A 10,560-nucleotide genomic window follows, 5' to 3' on the forward strand; every position below is an offset into this window, starting at 1 on the left:
GAACACCAGTCACCATGAGTTGTGCTTATCATTTTATATCTCTTAGTGCTGAGCATAGTGTGTATGTAGTATGTAACAAGTGTTCAATTCATATGTGTTGATGAATTAATGAATGAGTGAATGAACTATTAATATTTTTGTGGGCTTTTCCCACCATAGGTACATTTTCCTTACCTACGTATTTGTAGCATACTACCTCATTTAATTCTTATCTCAATTCTTACTTAATTCTGCCTTGCTTCAGAAGGGATACAAAGTGATTATGTTTTTCTCATTAGTTTTTGCATCATGCAGTACAAATACATACAAATTTTACTTCTTTGAAATCTGTATGGACCTGCATCTTGGAATGTCAGGAAGGTCCCAGAGTTTGTTGTAAGCATCTGCAGACCCTGAAATAGTAAATGGTACAACAGCTCTGTTGGGGCAAGATCTGTGTCATCTTTTTCTTGATCTTTTATGACCTTTTTTTTTTTTTTTAGGTTTTACATCTGGGATATCCTCTTTTTGCTAGTAAATTACCTTTGTCCCATGAAAAGAATGATATTTTTACAACATAAAATAGCCTCTCGTAATCTTTTCAAATGTGTTCCTTATGACTGCTACCAGCCTTTTGAGATTCCACGAGTTTGGCTGCCTGAGTGACCAGTTATTACATGCCTTACGTTTCAGCAAATCATTCTGTATCAAAGTAGGTGAAATCTTGTTGAAGTAGTTCAAATGTTTGGATGCTTCTAGTAGTTAGATCCCCAAATAATATTCTACTGTATTTCCATTATTTTTTTGTACAGACAGTCCTGAACTTATGGTGGTTCAACTTAAAATTTTTCAGCTTTATGATGGTGCGAAAGCAATCTCTATTCAGTAGAAACTGGATAGGCTAACCTATGGTTTTGGGTAGGTTAGATGTTTTTAAGTGTATTTTTGACTTACGATATTTTTGATTTACATTGGGTTTATCAGGACATAATTCCATCATAAGTCAAGAAGGATTTTGATGGATATCTTTCACTGAAAGATTTTTTCATAGTTAGGAGTAATTGGCTAGAATCCCAGAAGTGAAACTACTGGATTAAATGGTCTGATGGGATTTGAGAATGCCTATTCCATATTTTTTTTTTTTTTGAAGGAAGCCTTTCCACTTTAATGAAAAGATAAACATGTCTTATTTTACACTTATTTGATCGAGACTTTTCCTATATATTTCATTTTCCTCTTTATTATTTTTTTACTTTGTTCACATATTTATAAAATCCTAGCATTTTTCTTACGAATGAATTAATTTCCTTAAATAGTATTTAGTCCTTAGCTATGTTTTTGCAGATTTCCCAGTTTGCCTTTTAATTTTTATAATTATCTTTTTAGCATGTACAAGTTTTTATTGATGTAAAAAATTACATAAGAAATACATGATTCTTTGAAAACCAGAAAAGAGACTTAATAAGCAAAAAGAAAATTAAGATTGTTCATTGTCCTACCATTCTAAGTAAACCAGTACCAACACTTTTGGGATGGATATATTTGAGTAAATATTTTGAATGTAGAATTCTAAAATGCCCTGTAATTATAAACATCTTTTACATATAAAACATTATTTTAATGGATGTATCGTATTTGCTTTTTGGACTATCATAATTTATTGAACTAGTCTGTCGATTCTGTGCATTAAGTTGTTCTTTATTTTTCACCATTAAAAATAATACTGCATTAGTACTCGAATTTATTTTTCATTCAGTTTACCAGTTGAATTGCGGTGTCAAAGTGAATGGATTTTTAAAAGAAATTATTGACATGTTGTCCATTGTCTTCCCAAAAGATTAGCCACATCCTGGTCAATTCTTTATTAGTTTGAACATCTCTATAGATTTTTGGTCATTGTATAAATTTTCTACCTCTATTGTACATTTTTGCTACTGGCTTTGTTAAAGTTCTTTTAAAGAATATTAATCTTCCATGTGTCATTAAAATTTTTACCTTTTTATGATCTCTTCAGTTGGTCTCATCAGAATTTTAAATTTTAGTTGGATATATTAGGCTTTTTTTATGGTTTGTGCCTCTTGTTCAAATTTTTTGTGATGGAGAAAATGAAAAATAACTAATGGTTGTAGGATATTTTTATTTGTACTCTGAGTGAATAATAATGACTTTCTGTTTATTCCCCCTCAATAAATTGTTTACAGTTAGCACGACAGAATCAATAAAGAGGACTTGATTGGCTTTTCAACCTACTGGATTATATGTCCTACATTTTAAGTGTTTATAAGAGTTTGCCTTTTTCGCAGGACCCTACTTAAGCCGTACATTCAGTGTAGTTTAACAGTAAAAATTTTGAAAGTCTGTGTTAATTCATTTAAAAAATATATCCAATGTCCATCATCAATATTAAGGAATTTGTTAAATTATAAGACGAAATATGCTACCATTAATTTTTTTTTTTTTACAAGGAGATTTAATAACAGGGAAACGATTGATAATTGTGGAATGTTAAGGGGGAGAAGGATATAAACTTTTACATCTAGTATGATCTCAACTCTACTTGACAAAATGAAAAATAAGAATAAAATATGTCATAACATATATTACAGATTGTTGTAAAGCAGGAGCATTATGTTGATATTTTTCTGATTCTTCCTGTTTCTGTATATTTCAAACATCCTACATTGAGTACATTCTGTTGATAATTAGAGAATAGTATTAGATTGTTTTTGTTTGTTTTTAAAAAACCTTAATGGGGTTGGGAAAGAATACAAAAAAGTTTCTAATTTATAAATAAATAAGATGCTGTGTTTTTTGTTGTTGTTATTGTTTGTTTCTTCTAACACTGCATTTGGGGGCATTATGAAGAGAGAGCTAGATGATTAGAAAAATTAATTCACTGATGCAAACCATTGCAAACTCAGTGCAAGTTTACGATTTTGATAAGAATTCCCACCAGTCATTGTGGATCTAGAGATTGACTACTCTTTTAGTTTATTACTTGACGTTTTGCCACTTTTGAAGAATTCTTGATTCTAGATAATCTCCATTCAGATATAAACAAAATGCAGTGAGAATTAGAAAACAGGTATTTCCAGCGGGGGATTCAGGAAGGCTTTGTATAAGCAAGATGGTACTGTAAACCAGCTAGGAGACCACTTGGATTATAAACTTAGGTCTGCCATTAGTGTACGCAAGGCTTTGTTCAAATTTTCAATGCTTTAGTACCTCAACTTCTTCATTTTTCAAAATCTTTTTAGCAATTGACCCCTTTTTTCCTAAGTGATGTTCTGTGGAACCTGTATGTAAAACAAAAACATAAAATTAAAGTTTTATTTTCGAGTATTTTCTGTAAGTTCCCCAAATATTACTGGGTGAACACAATGGCAATTTAATTAAAATTAAGTTTAATTAAAATTTTACATTGATTTTTAAATTTAATGTGTGTTCACTTTTTAAAAGTGAGAAAATAATTGACAAAAAATGGAAAAGATCGATTTACCTAGATAGAAATGATAAATATTAAATGTTTAATGGTCTTATTGTACATTTAAATGGTGTTAACATTTCAGCTTTATTTTAATAAAAATTCAATGATATTTTAGAGTGATAGTCATTTTTTAAAGAAAAAGTAAAATCTTTTTTCATGTTGTAAAGTCATCCGCTTGTTTTGTATTTTATGAATAAGAACCAAATTAAAATTATTTGTAGTTTAATATATTTGCCAGATGAGAACATTACTTTAATAAAAGATATAACATAAATTTATACATTTTTATGGTGAATATGGCTGTAAAATATTTTTATATTATTTGATTAAATAAGAAAGTCACTTTATTAAGATGAAATAATTTGCTACCCCTTAAAATAAATATGAGCCCATCCATAAAAAAGCAAAGTTGACATATGAATAAAAGGGAATTATACTAAATGATTAATGGTGGCTTTCTCTAGGGAATGGGATTGTGGGACTGCAAAGTCTAACTTTTAAGCTAGGTATAAAAGTGACTTAGTTTTAACTATTAAATTTTTGTTATTTTATGTAATTATTAAATTGTTATTGTATCAAAATAATTATAATTAAACAGTATGTTAGTCGAAATTTTGATATTAAATTGAAATAGAGAAGTATATATCAAATTATGAATATAAGCAAATAATTTATTTTCTAGTCCAACTGAATATCATCATAGTTAACATGCTGTTTGAATATTAGAAAACAAGCTAACACTTTAAACATTAATAATGTATTAAGATTGAAACAACTTTTACTCTAAAATGGGATTCAAGTAATTCATGCTAAACTTTCTTTTGATTTAAGTTGCTAGCTGATAGAGTATAAAAGTGATAACTTTCTGAATACAGTTGCTGTAAACAAGCATATATTCAGTTCCTGCTATGTGAAAAGGAGCCAAATGTAATGATTGTGGTCTTATTCAAGGACAGAGTGCTGATGATATCATTTCCATAGACAGTAAGTACACTGCTGCAGCTGGCTCTGTCAGTCTAGGAAGAGAGCTCACTTAAAAAAAGACCATGAAGTAATTTGCAATTCAGGGGCTATATTTTAAAGGAAATGAGCTGGAAGTCTGCTCATTAAAGTCAAAGGAAACCTTTGGGGTTTTTTTTTCTTTTAATATTTTTGTTTCTTCAAAGTACAACCATACCAGCTTGTTTAGCTTGTTAAAAATTCAGGAAAAGGTGACTGTTAATTAAGAATTTTGCATTTTGAAAAAGTTCTTTGAAAAGAGACCTCGGGGAAAAATATATATCTATAGATATATATATCTGGAATTTAAACCTATATTGCTAATTTCATTTAAAACATTTAAGAAATGTGTTTCAGAGATATTTATTAGTTATCTGTTCCCTCACAGTGTCAGTGTGACAAGCATGTACGTACACGAATCTCAGTGGCATGAAAGCAGAGTCAGAATTCCCACCTTCCTTGGCTCAAAGGAAACACAAAGTGAGTAGCATTCAATGGACCAGTAAGCTGGCCAAGAATCCACTAAGTTCATATTTAGTTTTCTTAGGACAACATTTTATCTGCTGATTTTATCAAATGATTTTTTGATACTGTATGTATCTCCTCACTCCCCTTTTCTAGTGTCCCAAAATGTCCTTTGGCTTCCTATGTACAACAGCAAAATAAAATTCAACATACCCGAGTACTTACCAATACTCAGAAACTGCTAAAAGATCAGGAATGTAGAGAATGAAGCCATGTATGTTCCCAGGTTGCTTAATCTGGTGGGAAAGATGTATGGACAAATAGATTGTGCAGTATTAGAAACATAACAGATGCAAGTATTTCTGCTTTCAGGCATAACATTCTGACCTGTCTACTCTTGGAATGGCCCAAAGAGCTGTAAGAAGTAAATCTATGCCAGAGCATCTCTCCGTTTTATTACTTATCAGTTGTAAGTTTCGTTTTTTATTGGGATATTTTTTGCATATTCATGCTTCTACTGACTTCTCTTTTACCCCTGTATCGTGGGCATTACTCAAGAGACACCATCACTCTGCTACTCCAAGTCATTTGGAATTTTACCATACCTCCTCCATCCCTGACCTTTTGCTCTTCTTTTCAGGTTCATGTCATGTACAGATCCATGTTGCCCAAGTCATTGTTTAGATGATGACTGAAATGTGGTGTGTATTCAGAAAGAATTTATCCTCCCTACCCACCTCTTGCTTCCTTCTCAGTTCCCCAAATGTCAGTACCACTGATTTCTTGGCCCTGCAAAGTAACAATCTCCTAAAACAGAATGGCCTCTCCTTTTTCCCCTTCCTCTCTCCCTTTCACCTTTATGACCAGTACCTATGTTTCTTTCCTTCTTTCAAACCTCAAACAAAAAACTTTGAAAGGTTCTCCTGGTTAGAAGTCAAAACTGTTTCTTCCTTAAGCCTGTTTCAAAATTACTGCTCAAATTATTTAATACTAATCAGTTACATTTTTTACAAAACCGATATACCAAATATTTGTAAAAGACAGTTTTAGCAGAACAGCAACATTATTTCAAGCAGATGTTTGCTAATAATTACATATTTAAATTAACAATGTTTCACATTCACATTTCTTAAATTCCATGTCTACTCAACATTAATGATATTAAAATTAATTCTAATGTATTGTTTGAAAAATAAGTGGATACAAACAGCTCTAATTTGAACTTTGACATGTATTTAGAGATTTTCTAGTCCAGACCTTTATTTTTTCTTCATTCAATTACTGGAACCATATAAATAAGCCTATTGAATCTTTCAGTATACAAGAACCAAAATACCCTAAAGGATCATATGCTGCTGAATTTGGCTAACTTTCTACTGATTTATCTATTTACCTATAAACCAATACTTTTATTTTTATATTCTTCTTAACAGTTTTACACCAAAATAAGTTGGAGATTCCTTGAAGTTGTTTAATTCTCCCATAATTGTTCAGGGCAGCCATTCCAGTTTGATGGCCTGATCCTTCCATCTTCTGGCTCCACCAATTCCAAGGCCTTGCTGTCCTCTGCATCAAGCCTGAAGAAGGGGTCAGAGCATGGAGGAGGTATGTCTGCTTCTTAAAGGCTTCAGCCCTGGAAGTGGCATGCCTCACTTCTGCTTACATTCCTGCAAGAGCATATCACAACTGATGGGAAGAGTGGGGCTTGGCAACTGCGCTCTGCTGTGTAGAGCAAGTGTTTGGACAAGTTAAATAATTACAACCCCACAGTCAGGAGCACATTTAACTCAGTTAACTCAGACTGAGGGACAGATCAAGAAAGGCTTTGGGGAAGAGGTGGCATTTGAACTGTGTCTTGAAGAGTGTAAGCTAATCAAGTTTTGAAAAAGGACAAGATTTTAGACAGAGAAAACATGCAAAAGGGAAGGAAATGTGAAAGAATATAGTCTGTTGGGAGACAAAAGTAGTGCAATGTATTTTGGAGCCATGATAAGCCAAAAGATTTGGCTTATGGGAGGAGATGAGGTCTGAGATGAGGCAGTGAGAGGCCTCATCATGCAGGGCCTTTTAAACTGTGGTGGAAATTTTGGATTTTATTCTAAGTCCAGTGGAAAGTTAGACGATTTTAAGCAGGAGAGTGACATCATTCTGCAATAAGACTAGATTAAGGACACATAAGATTTATTCAATCACAACAAGTATATTCTGACTCCACTTCCCTGAATATTACATTTTCTAAATGGTACATGCCAATGTAGTGTACTCATATGGAACTCATTATTTTAGAGTGAAATTGAGATGTTTATTTGAATTAATACTCTCAATTGTCTCATGGTGAGAAAAACAAGTTCATATGCAACAGGAATAGAGAAAGACAACAGGTATAGAGAGAGAAGGGAATGGGAAAAAACAATGCCAAATGTTGCTCATCATAGTTTTTTAAAAATGAACATTTGGGGTATGGTTTTGTAAAAGCTGAGTCAAGATTCAGTGTTGGGGGAGGTCCCCACAGAAAGTTTTCCTGTCATGTAAGTAAGATAATGGCATCATTTCCCCCGAATGCTGTGCCCTGATCCTCTTGGAGTCTATGAAAGGTGCTGGCCCAACAACCCCATGCAGAGGATTCTGGGAAGCGTTCAAGAGAAGTTCAAGAAAATTGTAAATTAGAAAACTACTTCTAAATAAGAATCTGGTACATATTAATCTGAAAATGTACTTTTCAAAAAATGCCTTCATTCGACCAAAGGAATGGTTTTAGGAAAAGGGAAAGTCTCAGAACAAACTTTGACACAGTTTCCTGTAGGATGGGATATGAGGCATTTCTGAGAGGGTTTCCTATTCAAAATGACTCCCCATAACCCATCACTAACCCCAGAAACTTTCCAAAATGTTTGGTACTAAAATGTCCTTTCTGATGTTTGGGGCAAGACTTTTATCTCTTAGAGGACAGTGAAAATGCATGTACCCTGATAGGGCAGATGCATTAAAAACCGAAAGACAAGTGTCCCATCTGTACACAGAAGGTGCTCCTCCTCCTTACCCACAATTCAGGCCTCCTGCTCTACTTTCCTTTCCCCATCCTCAGCAGGCATTGCTTCATAATTAAAACAAACAAACAAACAAACAAACAAGGCTATAGGATGTGAACTTCTTGATTTTCCTACTCTCTTATCTACACGTTTATCTCCCTCTGACCGTTTTCTGGGAATTAGTTCCCTCCAGTCACTGAAGCTGATTCAAGTCTCCTTCCATAACTGTACTCTTGGTTCTGTTTCCTCTTGTACTAATTCCTTAATTGTTTGCTTCCTTCAAAAACATTTTGTTGAGCTCCTACTATGTGCAGGCCATTGGGCTTGATGCTGGGAATATAGCTGTGATAATTAAGATGGTCAAGGTGGAGCTTCCATTCTATCAAAAAGAATCTTCCTTATTGGATTTTCAATCTCTTTTGAGAGGCTCTATCTCTACAACCTAAAACCACATCCAATTCTCTACCTATTAAAAAAAAATAGAAAAAGATGGAAAGTCTCGACTGTATGTTCCCTTCTTCATACTACTTATCTCTTCCCTTGTGAAAAGAGAAAACCTATTACAGTGTTTCTAAAATGAGTTCACATGAACTATTTTTAAAGAACCTTGATCAATATCCTGCACTCTATACACAAATAAACTCTAAATGGGATATAGACCTAATCATAAAACTTAAAACTATAAAACTTCATTGGAAAACATGGAAGAAAATCTTTGTGACCTTGGGATATGTTACCAAAATATGAGCCATAAAAGAAAAAAGTTGACACATTGGGCTTATTAAAATTAAGAACTTCAGGAGACACTGATAAGGGAATAAAAGGATAAGCCATGCATTGGGACAAAATATTTCCAAATCGCATATCTTATAAAGAATTTATATCCAGAATGTACTAAGAGTTCAAAACCCAACAACAAGGAAATAAACAACTGGATTAAAAAAATGGGCAAAAGGTCTGAACAGACATTTCACCAAAGTAGATAGACAGATGACAAATAATCACACGAAAAGATGCTCATCAGCATTGGCCATTAAAAAAATGCAGATTAAAACCATAAGCAATTCTCATTTAAAAGACTGACTGAAACAAGGAATACTACTTGGAATGGAATACTACTAAACAATGGAATACTACTCAGCAATAAAAAGGAATGAACTACTTATACACAACAATATGCATGGATCTCAGAATTATGCTGACTATAAGTCAGATGAAGAAGATTGCATACTGTATGATTCCATTTATGTAGAATTCTAGAAAATGCAAACTAATCTAGAGTGACAGCAGATCAGTGGTTTCTTGGGGATGGACTGGGAGGCATGGGAGGTAGGATTACAAAGTGTTATGAGGAAACATTTTGGGATGATAGATATGCTCGTTTTTTCTCTTATAATGATGATGGTTTCATGAATATATACATAAGCCAAAACTTAACAAATTGTATCCTTAAATTTGTGCAATGTATTATATGTCAATTATATCTCAACCAAAGATTTTTTTTTTTTTTTAAGGCTACAGATCGTTCAATTCCATAAATATGACGTTCTTGCAAAAGCACATATATAGGGACAGAAAACATATCAGTGGTTTCCAGGAGCTAACTAGGGATGGTAGGAGGGTTAGCCATAAAGTAGAATGGGGGACACTTTTGGAATTATAGACCGTTTTATATTTTGATTGTAGTGATGGCTATATAACTATATGCATTTGTCAAAATTCATAGGACTGTACACTAAAGAGTTAATTTTACTGTATATAAATTATGCCTTAAATTTTGAAATAGAAACATTAAATGATTCTATGAACATCAGTATTGTTTTTTTTAAATTCCACACAATAGCATACATATAAAATCAAGTATATTATTTATAAATCATGTTTATTACTTATATATTTAAAGCAAAATACGATTACAAATCAAAATTTAAAAACTACAAATTCAATACCATTCAAATAAGCAACACTAATTCAGCAAGATGTAGACAATGTTATTTTGCTGAAAACAACATTTGTAGGTGCAGAATCTTTCTCTGAGACCAGCTACCCAACCACCCCCATTACCTAGCACAGAATGCACTTGCCCTCAAGTCTTATCTGCCCTCCTGGATGGTCTTTCCCTTCTACATCCTCACAGCCACTTCACCCCCCAACTCTCCAGCTTTACTTGTTTCTCAGCCTTAGGCATCAGTCGCCAGTCATTTTCTGTTCCCCAGAGCTCTCCTGTTAGATAAGGGAAAATGAGAGCTTCTGATCCTACAACTGGAAAAGGAGGAAGAGAAAGCTACCACATGAGTTTGACTTGAGAACAGAAAATCTGAAAAACAAACTGGGAAAGTTACACTTCTACTGACACAAAACCTTTTTTTTTGTGCTGAGAATGTCTGTCTCTGTCACAGGACAGAAGAACCCCTTCTATTACCTTAGCCTTAGAGGTACCAGGCTTGAGAGGGCGGGGCAGGGGAGAATGGAGAAGACCCATCCTTTAAAGCCTATTGTCCCATTGTAGGCTCTGAGCCACTTGAAGACAGAGGACTTTAATTAATCTTTGTATCCTCAGTGCCTTGTAATACTTGACATCTGTCAGCCAATCAATGAATG

At 33.4% G+C, this 10,560-nt stretch overlaps 1 long non-coding RNA gene across 1 annotated transcript; it reads left to right on the forward strand.

The window, feature by feature from the left end:
- Positions 1 to 4,852: 4,852 nt before the first annotated feature.
- Positions 4,853 to 9,443, forward strand: LOC111739045. Its single transcript, XR_002780092.1, has 3 exons — positions 4,853 to 4,945; positions 5,303 to 5,399; positions 6,364 to 9,443. It is a non-coding gene; the product is annotated as an uncharacterized LOC111739045 (long non-coding RNA).
- The last annotated feature ends 1,117 nt before the right edge of the window (positions 9,444 to 10,560 follow it).

This window comes from Pteropus vampyrus, unplaced genomic scaffold (assembly GCF_000151845.1).
Source record: "Pteropus vampyrus isolate Shadow unplaced genomic scaffold, Pvam_2.0 Scaffold2, whole genome shotgun sequence".
NCBI classification, from domain to species: Eukaryota; Metazoa; Chordata; class Mammalia; order Chiroptera; family Pteropodidae; genus Pteropus; species Pteropus vampyrus.